General features: G+C 39.0%; 1 long non-coding RNA gene across 2 annotated transcripts in view; it reads left to right on the top strand.

Moving 5' to 3' along the window:
- Positions 1-17,048, top strand: part of LOC124386856 — a 36,468-nt gene extending 19,420 nt beyond the window's left edge. For both annotated transcript variants that reach the window (XR_006926034.1, XR_006926036.1), the window contains one exon: positions 16,174-17,048. This is a non-coding gene — a long non-coding RNA (uncharacterized LOC124386856). The remainder of the gene's footprint in view (positions 1-16,173) is intronic.
- Positions 17,049-17,349: the final 301 nt, after the last annotated feature.

The raw sequence follows: 17,349 nt of genomic DNA, 5'->3' as shown, positions 1-17,349 counted from the left end.
CTTTGACATGTACCACCTACCTAAACAATGTCACAGACCAAGTACAAGCCTTCATGGCAACAGTGTTTCCTAATAGTAGTGGGCTCTTTCAGCAGGAAGCAACTCTGCAAAAAAGTTCTGGGAAGAACTAAGTAACATGACAAAGGCGTTGGCCTGATCCATGGACATAATAATCGATATTGAAATATACAAATTCACAGATTTATGAAATAACTGATAATGTAGGAATATTAATTATTGTAAACCGCTGACTCCTTCAGAATAAATAATTAATTATTAATAAATATAACTCACTCTCTGAAGAAAAGTCTAATTCTTAACTAGTTTACTGGTTTTATAGTATTATTTTATCTTATATGTCCAAATAAAATTTATTTATTATTCATTATTCATCTTTATTTACTTGATAAGACATCATTTTATTTTCACTTTTTACAATCTGGTATATTGTCTTATAATTGATATCAGTTATCCATTTAAATCGCATTAAACAAAACCTTGCACGAGTTGTTGTGAAAAAAAGAAAAAAAAAGATCTCTAGTTGATATCTTTGGAGCCGGAAAGAAAGATATAGCCTTTCCTAAATGCTGAACTCCATCATCAATATTCTAAAAGAATCTATAGTTCGGGAATAGCCAACTAATTAGAGCTGGCTTTAAATAATTTAGCTCCTTAACTTGCATTGATTTGTCAGTTCTGCGATAGGAGTAGAGCAGTAAAATTGACTACCCTCAAACATATACGCTTGTATGTGGTTTTATGGGGTCTGATTTCTCTTCTGCCCTTCTCTTCCACTCCTGCTGATAACCTTGGCTCTGCCATTTGCTATTTCGTTTCATTTCTATTCATGCTCCTTTCTAAAAAAAAAAGCCTTCATTTGAATTCAGTGGCTCTTTTTTTTCAGTGAATATTGATAACTGTTATGCATTCAGTACAAAGATTGCTGCTTATCACATGTCACTGATGCACCAAAATATATGTCATTATATTATGCAATACTATGCTAATACATGGAATATGTTACAGCGCTGTTTGAGAACTATTTCATCATTCCCTTTGCCGCGCTGCTGACATCCTCGATCATGACAACGCAACAATAATTCTGTCCAGTGTGAGCAATTGACTACTTAAATTCCATATTCCTTATAAAGAAATTGTTTCATTGAATAATTGATGCTGTATTATTAAGATAAATCAATAAATAAATACTTGATTGGCAACTGGATCAAGGTTTCAGTGGTTAGTAAGGAAAAGGTCAAAGTATACAGCGTCATACTGGAGGCACAGAATATCAATATTTGTAGGATTTTAGGAAATTCAGTTAAATTAAACCATTCCATTAAACCTTCCATCACATCAGTGTCTTTTTTGGGATAAAATATCTCCATGAATTCTTTCCTGCTTTTCATGACCAAAAATATTAGTAGAGCTTACACTCAGGTCACTGAGCAAGAAAGCAAAAAATAAAAAAAGCAAACAAACAAACAAATACAAAATTATTAGTAATAACTTATTTCTATGCTGGAAATAATTTTCTTATTTTTTTATTAACTAATTTCTTTTTAACTTATTTGGAAGCAGGATTTATTTTCTTTAAAATATAAATAACCAGGTGTATTCAAGTATATACTGTGTGTATATATATATATATATATATATATATATATATATATATATATATATATATATATATATATATACATACACAAATATTTGACTTTAATAAGTCTTCTGATTCCATTATTCAAACATATTAATTCAATTTGAATATTTCGCCTATTAAAATAAATAGGAATGCATTACTTCCTATTGCATTACTTCCTATTCGACACTTTAAATGAAGTAATAATTAATACTTTCTACTAATTACTAATTTTACCAAATCTTACTTAGAGTTGACCATGTATCACTAGCTTATAAATAATTTATTACCATGTTACCTCGTAAAAATAAATCGGCAAGCAAATGTTGCTCACACCATAATTCAGTGCTGTTTCCAGTGAAAGCCAGCCTAAAGGTTCATCATAAAAGGAAAAAAATGACACGACTAAAACTCCTTCAACGGAGACTTGAGCATGTGTGGCCACTTGAGCTGACCGGTTCGATGGAGCCGAGATGAGGGTTGCATCTGAGAATAGCCATTGACACTGGTTTGGGAAAAGCGTCAGTGTGATGTGTTCAATATGTGTACATTTCCAGCAATATTGAATAGTGTGCCTTTGTAGCTCAGCCTGGTATGGTGTGGAATAAGAATGGCCTGACCTATAGCACTTCAGATGAGATTGCCTCACAATGAGCACTGGCCTGCATCGATTATGCCCTGAGTGTTTACAGCAGCAGTGGTCCAGTCTGGCTCACTGCCCCACCAAGACGGCCTGGAATGGGGGCATAATCGTAAATAAGCTACAGTTGGTTTGTATCTGTCCACAACTCCAACCAGAATTTGGTACAATTAAATAGTGTTGCTGCTCACTTGGTTCTCAGTATGTAGCGATAGAAGGTCAAATGTGTTTTATTTCAGAACATTTCTCAATATCTTATTAAACAAGATTCACAAGTTTCTTACATCTTTAAAAAAGCATGCAAATAGTGCAGTTTGCTTCTGATCATCATCACTGTACCCCACAACATTGTATATCTGCTTCAAATGGACATTTGGTGCAACCCAGATGAGGATGGGTTCCCTCTTGAGTCTGGTTCCTCTCAAGGTTTCTTCCTTATGCCATCTCGGGGAGTTTTTCCTTGCCACAGTTGCTCATCAGCGACAAACATACTTACAAAGAACATATTTATGTTTAATCACCACATTATCTGTGTAAAGCTGCTTTGAGACAATGTTCATTGTTAAAAGCGCTATACAAATAAAATGAATTGAATTGAATTGAAATATAGAAATAACCATTGAAGAAGTCAAAAGTAAAAGAAAGCAGCTTGTTATGGAGCAGACTCAGTTCTCGGCTTCTAATTAAAGTGTTTTTGTATATCGATTTAGTTTGTAATTTAGATTTGTTTTGGGTGAAAAATCCTTGTTTCAGGAGTTAATTCTATATTGGGAGAACTAATATAAAAATAACCATTGAAGGAGTAAACATGACAGAGCCCTAGTAATAAAGAGGCAGAAAAGCAACTCCTAATGGGGCAGATAAAATTCAAGGCTTCTGATTAAAGTGTTTTTGTTTGTCGATGTAGTCTGTATTTCAGAACCGTTTGGGGTAAAGATCCTTGTTTTAAAGGCTTTAGGGTATATTGGGAGGGTATTTCAATTTCCTTCAATTTACATGTATGGCATTTGGCAGACTCTCTTATCAGGAGCAACTCACATTTATCTTATGCATACAACTGAGCAGCTATCATGAGATTTGAACTCATGAGCTTCGGATCCAAAGTCCAATGCTTTAACCACTAAGATACCAATGTATGCAAAATACTATTCAAATACAGATTATTGTATACTAACTTTCTACTGTAACCATCATCTATATAAGAAAAATAAATGTAAATTAATGTACCGAATTGAGTCAGGGACAAGAAATTTGAACAAATACATCTGACATTTCCTATATGTTCTGAGAAAAAAGTTGGGTTTTTTTATAATTGAATTTTCGTGACAGTCAAGCGATCATTAAAGTCGGCAAAGTTTTCGAAACAATGTCACAAATAAATATAGTAAGGTTTATAACTCATACCTTTGAAAGCCGACAAAACATGCAACAAGAGAGTTTTGTCACTGCGCCACGTCAATCAAGAAGAATGAAAAGCACCTGCTGCCATTTTTCAGCAAGGCTGTGCCGGTCAGAGTTCAGTAAACACCCAGGGAGAAAGAGATGTTGCAGGGATCTTGTTGAACATAAGTCATGCTGTAGCCCTGAAATGTACGTCTCAGAGTTTCTCCCACAATCCTCTGGTGCGATTCGATGCTTTACACACTAGGCACTTGAATTTACAAACAATGCTGGACTAACAGTGACAGTGAGTAAACGTCCGAGAAGTCTTACACCGTCAGCATGCACATAGAGGCTACATTTACACACTGGGTGACCAGGAACACTATGGAATTTAGGATATCAAAAATGCAACACAAACACGAAGACCTGTGATTTGTCCTATATACAAGAGCTGAACTAATTTTATCCGTTAAAAAAAGAACTTAGTACATCAATAACTAATCCCAGTGGTGGCACAGACTCAGATCTTTGATAAAGGCTGAGCCATGATAACACAGGATCAAACCGTTTGACCCAAACAAGCTTTTTAACCTAGTTCAACCCGGTTTACGCATTCCAATCAGTCACCCGCTCGAGAGACACGTGTCCGCGTGTTGTTTTTTTGCATAATTGATCTGATGTTAAAGTGCTGCATATTGAATCGACTCAAGTGAACGAGCGGAAAGCTCTCTTAGCAGTTCGCGCACATCCTCCGTGGCGGTAACAAGCACTCCCACGAGCCGAGCCTTGTCATACAGGAGACGTCTGATGAATGTGACAGAATAACAGAGAAACATAATGAAAAGCCAATGTTGCCAGGTGCATGCGTTGTATACTGCTTTGGGGTGATTTAACACCAAACTCCAGTGGGAGGGAGGGTGAAAGGGGAGTGGTGGGGTGGTACATATGGCCGTAAAAAGAAATACACCCATTTAGAGGAGGTTGTGGGTGCGAGAGAAATGAGAAGGAAGCCAGAACTTGTGCATGCAGTGGCAGCAGCATGAAGAATGAAGTCACCTGGCTTTCCCTGAGCTTTGAAGGTCAAGGAGAAGCTCCTGAATATTCATGGCAGAGGCCAGTTTGAGGATCGATGGGTTTTAATTGTTTTTTCCTGGGCTGGGGAAAGAAGTGCCAGCAGCTATTGATTGGTTGCAGACAAGGCCACTTACATGTCACATGTGTGTGTGGGTGTGTGTGTGTGTGTGTGTGTGTGTTTGTGTTCGCATGTGTGTGTCATCACCCAGCCGTATGGCAGACAATGGTGAAATGTGACAAGACACAGTGGTGACATGAGACAACATCTGCATCTGTCTTTTTCTGGACTGTGTGTTTGAGGTGTTGCGTTTCTTGTGTGTGTGTGTATGTGTGTGTGTGTGTGTGTGTGTGTGTGTGTGTGCGTGTGCGTGCTTCACCCTAATCTTGTGTCATGGGGTGAGGGAGGGGAAAAGCAGGATAGGTGCATTATGGAGTGTGTGTGGTTCATTATGGAGTGTGTGTGGCAGTGTATAATCTCACACTCACTCACTAAGCAGCCTCAGTGCACTTGTCTTTGGTAAAGCTGCAGCGCTGAGACACGGCTATAGTACAAACAGCTTATACACACCAGTAGTTTTAGAAATAAGGAGTAATACCAAAGCCCACCAATTTAGAACAACTTCGGGTTTCCTCATCTCCTGGTGTCTATTGTATATCATATCATATCATATCAATATCAATAATCACTACAGCTTGTTTGTATTATACATTGCTTGCTTCATCAAACAACAATATAAAATGTACGTAATATAATCATGTTAAAATCTTTTTTTTTGTTGTTAATGTACAAAAATATATATCATAGAAAAACAATATGTATCTGAAATGATGGTACACAATCAATAGTTTGCATTCAGATACACACTATATATATAGTTATGCAATTTATTAAACTATAAATCTGACTTTTTACATTTTATTTTATAATCAGGAATATTCAGGTAAACAAAACTGTAGATAAAAGCTACTGAACGGAAATAAAAGCACAACCCCCCAAAACAGGATTTCAATAATTCACCATGAATGATATCCAGTATCCAGTGAATATTAGTCTTAGACTTCATGCAGCTGTTTACACCAAATTAAAAACGCCTCTAAACCTCTGATAAATATCCCTGAAACTCAAGTTTACAGTCACTAACTCATTCCTGGGTTCCCCAACAACCACATGTTTCAAATCGAACATGTTGTTGTGTAGGAGGCAGAAACAGTTTGCATTCGTCTGAGTGCCTTTTCATAAGTTCTACCAGTCTGTCCAAAGAGAGAAAGTAACATGCCCATGTATTGCGGGTCAAAAATGCTATCGTTCAACTCTGGTTCACGGAAAGGCCATGACTGCTTGACAAAGGCTAACACCTGCAATCTTTAGACCAGTGGCCTCATTTTGTGGAGGTAAAGGTTGGCCACGCACCAACATCAGTCACACACCAGACCAGGCCATGTTCTCAATCAGGTTCAGGTGAAAGGGAAAATGCATCGTTTAGCTGCTTGCCACAAGTGCCAGAGAGAACAACAGCATGAACACTAGAACAAGACAAATACTCTGTATTCACAAACAAATTATATCATATTTAAAAATGCTGTAAGAATCTTATATAGGTACATTCTAATGCATGAGCCAAATGTGTAGAAAAGTTATGAAAACTAAATGCTTTGAAAAATGGTTTGTTCTGCTGGGAGACTGCTGAAAGGGTTTACATAGGGTACATTCCTTGATGCTGGGTTTTCTCAGTTTATTTCTCTGCTTAAAGATTTCTCTTATGATATTAGATTAGATTTGATTAGATTCAACTTTATTGTCATTGTGCAGGGTACATGTACAGTGCCAATGAAATGCAGTATGTATAATGGGATATTTAATAGAGATCCAGATGTGTGCTTCATACAGGTATCATCACAAAAGTTTCTCCTAAAATTATGTTTGAGAAATAGAATGGGGAAAAAAAAACAACAAGAGATGTGAGATATTAATGACATAAAAGAGACAAAATAAAATTAAAATAAATGTTGTTTTGCCAAAACAAAATCTTCTATTCATCGGTATCCAAAGCAAATCCTTTATCAACAACCAGTAAATAATAAATTAATTTGAGAAAGAATTACCAAAAGGATAAATATAATTTTGCTTTATATTTTTTAATGACAAGGTAATTAAGTAACTTGACACCATGAGCGATACCTACTTCTACTACACACTAATACGAAAAGGAGCAAAATACACCATCATATGTTACTGATTACATTTATAAAATCTATGATATCAATAGTAAGCTGTACCTCAATCTAAAGCTTCTTTACATTATTATGATGTAATAAGATTCAGTATCCTTGGTTATACAGTTAAATCAATTGGAATGACCGGTTAGCTTGGCAGATCTGTGGAAAATTTGTGACATTAGACAAGATCTCTATGTGTGAGACATATGTGAGATTACTACCAGGGTCTTTTTCCATTTGCTATCTTGGCTAGAATAAGCAGTTCTACTTATACATGTGTTTTCAGATACACTGTTCTAAGGTGTACATTAAGGAACAATACGCGAGCAACAAGAGATTATACAGTCTAGAATTGTTATATTTGCAGAGTTTAAAAACGAATGCATTGTCAAGTAATCCTTTAAAGAACCATTTTGAAGACTTTACGTTGAAGATATTATTATAAATGCCACAAATGTAAAGAATCTGACCATGACACCACTTCTCAGCGTATTACGTTTGTGTTGTGCTAGCCTAAAGGTTGCTTGTTTTTTCCCCCCCTGATATTGTTCCTTTCTCTGCTGAAGTCCCTTTTCCTCCTCTTGTTGTCTCACTGCTGTGTCTGCCAAGGAGAGGATAATAAGCATTTGCCGAAGCAGAGCAAAGAAACATTTAAGTGGAGAAAGGAGAAGGAAATTGCAGGAGCTACTGAGGAATAACACACAAGGCCGGCGTGCTGCTGTCAAATCACGACCGATTTTCCGTAATAGATTCTCCTGCAGACACTCAATCCCGTTCACAGACGATCCTCTTTTATCCCGCAGCATCAAATATTTAAACACTCGTATTAGTGCTGGTGTCATCTCTTCAACCTGGAGCTTATGGCTCCAATCTCTTTAGCACCTTCTCCATCTCTTTTGCTCTCTCTCCATCTCTCTCTCTCTCTCTTTCTCTCTCTCTTTCCATCTCTTTCTCTCTCGCTCTCTCAGGCTCACCTTCCATTTCCCCCTTATAATGTCCACAATGTTATCTCCACCAGCCTCCATATACCCTTCTTATCATTTTATATTTCCAATACTTAAATAGTTTCTCACTGTCCCCCTCCCACACACACACACACACAAACACACACAGTGACTTTTTTTTTTTTGCACTGTGCTTTTCTTCTTCTTTCCCCTTCTTTCCTTTTCACTCTTTCGATTGCCTTTCAATTCCGAAGAGCCGAAGCTTACAGATTGCTGTGGAGAAGGAGGATGGAGAGCAGAAGCATGGAGACAGCTGTGTGTGTGTGTGTGTGTGTGTGTATGGTGGGGGGGTGTATTTGGTGTGCGGGAGGGGGAGAAAAGCCAGGACGATGTCGGCGCGCTTGACTGATGCTTTTCAAGAGGGGCAGTCTAGCTTGTCAAATCGGCCTGGCTGCAGAAAAAAAGGAGAGCGAGAAAAAGAGAGAGGGAGAGAAAAAAAAATGAATTGGCATATCTATTCAGCTTACTGTGAGATGTCATGCAACACAGTTTCATATTCTCCGATAAGGTGCAATAAAGCGATTGTCGGTGAGAGTGCAAGCGAGAGGGGCTTTTCTGGGCCAGGGCGCTGTTCGCAGGAGAGGCAGAACAGAGATCGAAAGAATGTGGAGGGAGCCGGTGTAAGTGGGCCGACTAGCCACACTTGTGTGTGTGTGTGGCCACTGGGAGAAGAATCTTCTTTTGTCACCTCTGATGAGCTCATGGAGTGTAGCGGTAGGCAATGCATTCATAGCCTCTGTACTGCATGAATGATAAGATGTAGAGAAAGCGGTAAAGGTGGAAGGATCTGCTTCTATAATGGACAGAAGTGTCTATCTGGCCAGGTCTCGGTGAGGAAACCAGATCGGTTGCTTGAAATAAAGAAAGCCGGCTTGTCAACATGACTAATCATAGATGCTACCGGTAGCCAGGCAGCACCGAATGGGCAGCAAGCAATTCAAAATGGCTCATTAGGAAAGCTTTTTTATTTATCGATAAACAGCACAAAATCTGCCCTCGGAAAAGTCGAACCTGAGTTGTGGCAAGTTGAGCAAAGTGTTGGTTTTTTTATTTATCATTTTCCACAATCTATCGCTGTTAGACCCAAAGTGAGTGTCACGGCATATATAATGACCCTGGAATGCTCCGAGGAAAGAGGTCTTCATTTGAAAGCGAGTCACGAGTCAGGCAAACAACAGCCGCTCGACCCTACACTGCCATTGCTATTCCTCTTCTGACATCTCATCGGGCGATTCTCCACCGAACAAGTTGAACAAACTTTCGCTATTTGCATGTGTCCAGGTTTGAGCATGCTGCCGCCACGCGATGGCACATATTGCGATAACAAAACACATATTTACATGGAGAGATAAGAGTGAAGATAATAACGTCGGGCTGGGCTGGGCGTGTGTGCCATGCAGCGGTGTCAGCAGCTGCCACATACCGAGGGGGTATATTTCTTTTCCCCCCAGGGCGACGGCTTGTTTGCTGCCTGCTTTCTGGGGATGAGGTGGCAGGGCTGCCAGCGTTCATGCCAACGGGGCATCACGCTCATCAGCAGCCTGTAGCCCTGCCACGTCATTCACCGCTAAATAATGAGCCTCTCTCTCTACATCCTTCCTATATATCTCTTCCACATTCTTACATTTTAGGTTTCCCCTCATTTGTATGCTGCTTCACCCCCCCCCAACCGCCTTTATTTCTCGCTATCCTCTTCCTCTCTGTCTCGATCAGTCCATCTTTCTTGCTTGGTTCTCTTCTGCAACTATTTCCCTGTATCTAGTATCCCCCCGCACCCCATCCCTGTCTCGCTCTCTATCCCCCCTTGTCTCTCAGTCGCTGCCCCATTAGTTTAGTGGCCAGTAGAGTGTGACAGGTCACCGTAATGCAACTCTCATATGAGAGTCACAGGGTAAAGTGTGTGTGTGTGTTTGTGTGTGTTCGTATGTGTGTGTGTGTGTGTGTGGGATGGGGGGGACTTTTCCATTAGCGCCCCTAATGTTCTGACAAGCTGGCACAGCCTTTCTCACATTCATACACTGATCGCAAGCCGCCCAAATCACATGCTATGGCGCGCCAGTGGGGGAAACGAACACATAATCAGTCCGAGCTATGCACTGTCACAGAGGCCACTGATGGAGCCTCCACATGCCGCCAGATGCCTCATACTCCACACACTCCAGACACCCGGTGCTCCTGGTCAGCATGATGGATCGGCCAGACTGACCAGACTTGGAATGACTGAGCCCTAAGTGTCTATTTGTCAGTGTTGTCACCTGGCTCTGGCTCTACTCTTGTAGAGTGGATCACATATTGGGGTACAGGAAGGGATGTATATATATTTTTTTATTTGAATTTGCTGTGATATTTACAAAAGAAAAACAACAAAAAATAGTATGTTCATTTTAGCATATCGGGTGTGGAATGCATTTTGCTACTGATCACTGTTTGCTCATACCTTTGAAACGAGATCAAATAGAGCCTCGTTCGCTATGATCAGAACTTTGCAATGTTAAAAATCTTCCTTTTTTTCCCACCTTGTAAAGGTGAAATTTCTCTTTTAATTTGACGCTTGTTAGTGGTATGATCACAAGCCTCAATTCTGATGTTGTCAGTGCAGCTCAAAGACATCCTCCCAAAAAAGGCACCGTGAGAGGCGTCCTAATGGACAAGGTGACTGATATTCAGTATATATAATAACCCCCCCACCACACACACTGAAGTATTACCTCCTTAATGAAATGGCCAGGCATTTCAACAGACAGTGCTTTTAGCATGATGGAGGAGAGATCGTGGGTATAAGATGCGCTGACACACTGTCCTGAGCACCCCAGTTCCTCACTGTGGTGTTTTGCGGGAGTGCAGGAGAAGAGCGAAACACTGTTTCTTAAGGAAGACATTTGATGGGATAAATGCGGAGGAGGCAAGCACAAACACACTAAGGCACAAACACAACCATCTAAAAGTTCAAATATCAGAACTACTGCTCCAGAGACCTGTAATAGGACAGAATGAGGACAGGAAGCTGGTAATCATGTGTCTTGGCAAGCACACCAGACAGCAGTGCATTGTATAGTTTTGGTTCGAGAAATATTTTCTTGTTTGTAAGTAAAATAAGCAAACAACAAGCCAAGGGGTAAACAAGGAGACAGACAGCAGTGTGGAGCGCAAAATAAAAATAATAAGAATAATGTACCTACTTTCATCATCATGCAATTAGCACAAAAATCAGACGCATACATGAGTTATCATCTTTGAATTATAGTCAGCTCCATGTATCATTCCTTGTCCTGTGATTTGCTCATCAAAGACGAATGATGTGGCCGATCCCTGTCCCTCCTGGAGGGCTCAGACTGTGAATGAAACGGCAGCCATAGCTCTAATGAGTGTTTTTCAATTACATCTGCCATCTAGCAATAATACAATGATATATTGTGCTATATTAAATCTATGCTCATCTATTATTGTTTCAGAGTAATTTGAGGGAAACGATTTGTATTGTTGATCACACAAAGCCACACTGTTTTTTGTTGTTGTTTTTTTTAGCACCCCAGCTTACTTAATTACTGTGTTTATTTTTTGACCTTTAGATCCGGGGGTCACTTTCAGTGCACATACAGTACTTTTAAACACTTGTCACATTTAATTAACCTATTATGCTCAGAATTATTTCTGTATTCAGCTTAACGTCCAGATTTATTTTTTCCAAACGCTTGAATAAGCAACTAATATTAGCGAACACTATATATAAATAATACTAACCAATTTTAAGTGGTTTTGGTTGTAATGGCACTTCACATTACCAATTATGCTGTGACAGGCCGTCAGGGCCAGCAAGGCCTCTCTGCAGAATCACTGACTTACTTTAAAAAAATTCTCCATAAATGGTAATTAAATGATTTGTAATAGTTTTTTCTCTTCATTTCATTGCATTTCTCTCAGGTGTAAATTTAGGTTGGAGTATCTATCCAATCAGATTTCATCACGTATTGCAGGGGTCAAAGGTATTTGTCTGCCTTCAGGTCTTAACAGTCCGCACTCGTGTGGCAGGTTTCGAGGTATAGAAGCCAAATGCGGGTTTATTTAGTAACAGGATAAATCAAAAACATGAGCATAAGCAATAGGCAATAAGGTCAGATACACAAAACAGGCAGTCAGCATAGCAAACAAATCCAATATACTGCAAAACAGATATACTTGGTGGCTACACTAGAAAGACAATTAGCATGATCATGAGAGTGCTGGGTCAAGGATGTCATCCTCGTCCACCCAGTATTGTTCCTCAGGGCTGTATGAGAGGTTTACTGGGTTCCTCGAAATATATCTTGGTGTCTGTGTAAGGTGTGCAACAGAACGCATTCTGAATTAGTTGGGTGTTACGGTGAATGCCCAGGTTATTAGAGAAGTGTGAATCCAGTTCAAGACCCTCAGTCGTAGTTCTATGGTGAGAAATAGCTTATTCAGTGGTGTATGTTCGTGGGTATATGCCTGTTGTATCTCTTCCATGATGTCCCATCGTACAGGGTTAATGACAACTAAAGTTTGTAGGGTGTTTTCATGTATTATGGGTTTTTCTATGTGGTCATGTCAGCGTGAGAGAGCGCCCATCTTATTATCCTTAGACACTGGTCGATAGTTTATAATGAAATTAAACCTGGTAAAGAAGAGTGCCCATCTTGCCTGGTGAAGCTTATTGTATATATTTCAGATTATGGTGATCTGTTATCACTTGGACCAGGTGATGTGCTCCCTTCAGCCAATGTCTCTATTTCTGTTTTTTTTTCTTTTCACAATGGCCGACAAAGGAGATGTTAAATTGGTCGCAAAAATACTTACAAGGACATTCACAAGATGGACGTTTTAAAGAAAAACTAGACATTGTCAGGAAAGGTCAGAACAATTCAAAACAGTTCTTACGCCTTTTAATTCAATATTTCTAGTTTTGTGTATTATTTTTTGTAGAATTTGTACAAAAACACACAATCATTTCAAATCCACAGAAAAAACTATAATGCACAGATAAAGAGCACCAAAATGCGCAGAAACCAAGGGCTCATTTTATAAGGTTATTTTTTATTCTTCTGCTGGAGATGATTTATGCGGACAGTGCAGCTGTGGCTACAGTGAAAGGAGACTTGTTAAATTGTGTCCATTGGGTTTCTTGCTTGCTCTTAGTTATGTAATTCTTTCTGCCTGCATGAGATACTTGTCTGTGATACAGTGCTCTGTTATACTACGTTTCTGTATAATATTGATGGTTTCTATAACCATGGCATTATAATGATGGTTTTAAATTGTTAAATTGACTCAGGTAGGCTACAACTCAAGGCCTAGGTGTGAAATGCACAGCCCACCACTGCAATCATGACTAATGCCACATGAGAAGTTTCAAAATGGGTGAGAATGGTGAGATATTTGTGCTTATTTGTCCATTCTTTTTTAAACATATTAGGCTATTTTAACAATCCTTGTCATTAGTTCACAAAAGTGAAATGAAACCGAGATGCCATAAAAATATACATATATACATACACTCTATGAATAAAAGTTTGTGGACACCTGACCATAATCTCATTCCACATTTACTCCCCATTTCCTGTTATAATGACCTCCGTTCTTCTGCGAAATGTTCCACTAGATTTAAAAGTGTGCTTGTGGAAAGTTTTGCTTATTCAGCTACAAAGGTGTTAGTAAAGTCAGGTACTGATGTAGGGTGAAAAGGGCTGGGATGCTGTCAGTGTTCCTACTCATCGGCCTACGCAAAGGTCTTTAAAAGCATTAATGACAGAGCTCAATAGCAGGCCACTCAAGATCTTCCAGCTTCCGCTCGGATCTCAGCATGCTTGTCAGACATATCTTTATGGATGAGTGCTCACCAACTAAAACTCAACCCCAGCAAAACAGAACTGCTGGTCGTCCCAGGTCATTCATCTCCAGGTCAAGATCTCCAAATAACACTTCATGACTCTCTGCTCTCCCCTTCAGCCACTTCTCGTAACCTTGGGGTAACTATGGACAATGAACTGTCTTTTTTCCCCACATGTCGCTAATTGCTCGTTCTTGTCGATTTCTTCTCTATAACATCCGAAGGATTCGACCATTTCTGTCCATACAGGCTGCCCAGGTGCTTGTTTAGTCTCTTGTCATTTCAAGACTTGACTACTGCAACTCTCTGCTGGCAGGTCTCCCCTGAAAGCTATTCGTCCACTGCAAATGATCCAAAACGCAGCTGCACGGCTTGTGTTCAATCAGCCCAAGTTTTCCCACACCACCCCACTGCTGCGCTCCCTTCACTGGCTTCCAGTAGCTGCACGTATCAGATTCAAAACACTGATGCTTGCCTACAAGGCCAAAAATGGACCAGCACCATCTTACCTCAGTGACCTCATCACATCTCGCACTGCACCACGCTGTCTGAGATCCTCCAGCACTGCTCGACTGGTACCTCCTTCTCTCAGAATGAGAGGTAAATACACGTCAAGGCTCTTCTCTGTTCTGGCACCGAGGTGGTGGAATGAACTTCCCCTAGATGTCCGTACAGCAGAGTCCCTGATTATCTTCAAGCGACGACTGAAGACCTACCTCTTCCTGAAATACCTAATTTAGCACTTTCCAAGTTTGTAGAATTCAAGTTATATTTATATTAAGTTTGTAATCTTGCATACCAGTGTAGATTTATTAATTACTAGAGATTTAAAGCACTTTTGTACGTTGCTCTGGATAGGGGCGTCTGCTAAATGCCGCAAATGTAAATGTAAATCTTCCACATCATTCCATGTAATCAATTTCTTTGTAGAACTCACTTTGTGCACATGGTTATTGTCATGCTGGAACAGGTTTGGGACTCCTAGTTTAAGCTCCCTTTAATTGTCCTTATGTTACTTTTTCTTCAAACATCTCTATACTGTATATCTCAATCAAGTAAATTAGAGTATAGAATGAGAGTCAGGAACACTGGGGCATTAGATGTTAGAAGTAACTGTAACTATGCAGTGCTCTCCAAAAGTAATTGGACACAAAGATGATATCTTCTATCTTAGCTTCTTACTCTTACAGCTGACATTTAAAATGAGGTACCAAACTTAGCCATCATATACAACTCTGTTAACCATTTTGTGTGGCCAATAATGATCGGGGCAATCGGTTCCTCCTTTGATTTTTGAAAATTATTTAATGCATAAGAGCGCTAAATAGATTATTTTCACAAATGGCAATAATGTATGTATGGCTTCTTTAAACACTATATGCTGCCACAATGTGCCAAGACACGATGTATGCAAGTTGGTGGTTTTATTCTAAACAAAAGCATTGGGGAAAAAAACTTTAATCACAGCCATTTCATATATAATATCACAAAAAATTTATTGTGTCAGATTCACACAGGATATCAGAATCGCACAGAAGGCCACGATGAGAAAGAATCTACAAAGTCTTTCGCTGCAAGTCAATCCTTTTAAACCACCAATCAAAACCATCAATTGACTCAACACTGTGTTTCTGTCACAATAGCATATTAAAAGCAACATAGTGGACAGTGTGTGTGTGTGTGTGTGTGTGTGTGTGTGTGTATATATATATATATATATATATATATATATATATATATATATATATATATATATATATATATATATATATATATATATATATTTATTTATTTATTTATTTATGGTAGGTATAACTAGACGTTTTTAGTGGCCTATTCAAGAGCAGGGAGGGTCATATGGAGCTTTCCACTGAGATGACACTTAGAGTAATAGAGCTGGCTTGATTGGCTTGTTGCATTGTCAGGGCTGTCATCGTCCCGGGCCTGACGCGTCAGCTCATGACAGTGTGTTTAAAAGGCCAGCATGTGAAACCATCATGTTCCCTCGTGCTGAAAATTTATCAAGCCAGCCAGCTTGTTCAGCAAGATCCCTAGGTATAATGTGCCTTTTGTTTATGATTTTGATACTATTATTATTATTATTATTATTATTATTATTATTATTATTATTTTTATACATTATATTATATAATATATATAAAGTATTTTTGCCATAATTATAAAACATAAAAAAAAGAAATGTTTTATTTTTATGTACAGTATAGTATTCTGTATTGTTTGGACATTAAATTATTTTGTTTACATTTTATTTTCTTAACTAATAAAAGCTTATTTAGTTACTTGTCATTGTAAGATGTTCATATCAGTCAAACTAAAACAATAAATCACCTAATCTTTTTTTTTTAAGAGAGAATCCAATGGTGTAGAAGACCCAGGAGATGAACAAAAATAGGACTGCAAGCGGAAAAGGAAATGGTCTAGAATTTGTCATATAGAGAAGACAGAAGGTGCGACGGAGAGAGAAAAAGAGTTGTGTGGGTGTGCAATAGAGTACCAGGTGGATGTGGGGATACTGCACGGCTCAGCGGCCCGCCACCCAACGCCACTCACTTCCCCTCCGATCCCCATTCATCAAGGCCGCACAGGCCACCGACCAAGCACGTCTTCCTATCATTACCCCTCTCACAATGCGATCCATGCCGCTAACCCTGCCTTCATTCCACAGGATTAATAATATCTCTTTCAACCTTCACACTGTGATAAATAGGTGCAAGGAGAACAAAAGAGGAAGAAAGAAAGAAAAGAGACAGACTTAAAGGGGGAGGGAGAGTTTCATCAAGAACAATCAGAGCCTGAATCACTCTGACTACACATCAGGTTCGAGTAAAAGTATTACACTCATATGTGGGTTTTACATCACTTCTCGCATTGTAACGATCAAACGCAGGAATCTAACGCAGGAATCTAACGCAGGAATCGCCATTTTTGTCCTTGTGGCTTTACAAACAGTGAGGAAAATGTTTAAAAGATCTGTGAATCACATTTTATTTTCCATTAAAAAATAAAGCGAAATGGTCTAGATGAGGTTATAAATCAGCACATAAATGTTATTAACTCTAACCTGTGGCAAACAAATTTATTTTTCTACTGTCATACCCACAGACCACGATACCTTTATCACTAGAATATTACGGCTCTATCTCAGGAGTTCCTGCAATTTCTACAGTAATTTTTCACTTTCAATGAATCTTTTCCTATTTACATTTTAGGCTACACATTGTAATGTCCCAAATGTTCAACCGTCAATCATTTGATTTCTAAATTTACATTTTACACTCTGTTGATTCTGCTTGTGTATTTACATTGATTTGTCATCTATCTGTGGCTTAAAACATTTTGTTGTCCTGTGTCTTTGGAGAATGCTTTTGATGCTTTGCTGAATACTGTAGGCAGCATAATCGTGTGCGCAGAATCGATCTTCGAATCTCTTCAGAGTCTGCTTCGTGAAGAAAGAAAGAATTGTGGATCCAGCAGAGATGTGACAACTTCAGTCAGTGTTTTTTGCTCAAGTGCACATTGTCCA

This window comes from Silurus meridionalis, chromosome 6, assembly GCF_014805685.1.
Source record: "Silurus meridionalis isolate SWU-2019-XX chromosome 6, ASM1480568v1, whole genome shotgun sequence".
In the NCBI taxonomy this organism is placed as follows: domain Eukaryota; kingdom Metazoa; phylum Chordata; class Actinopteri; order Siluriformes; family Siluridae; genus Silurus; species Silurus meridionalis.
Note: the sequence above shows the minus strand (reverse complement) of the source record. Positions and strands in the feature narration are given on the sequence as shown.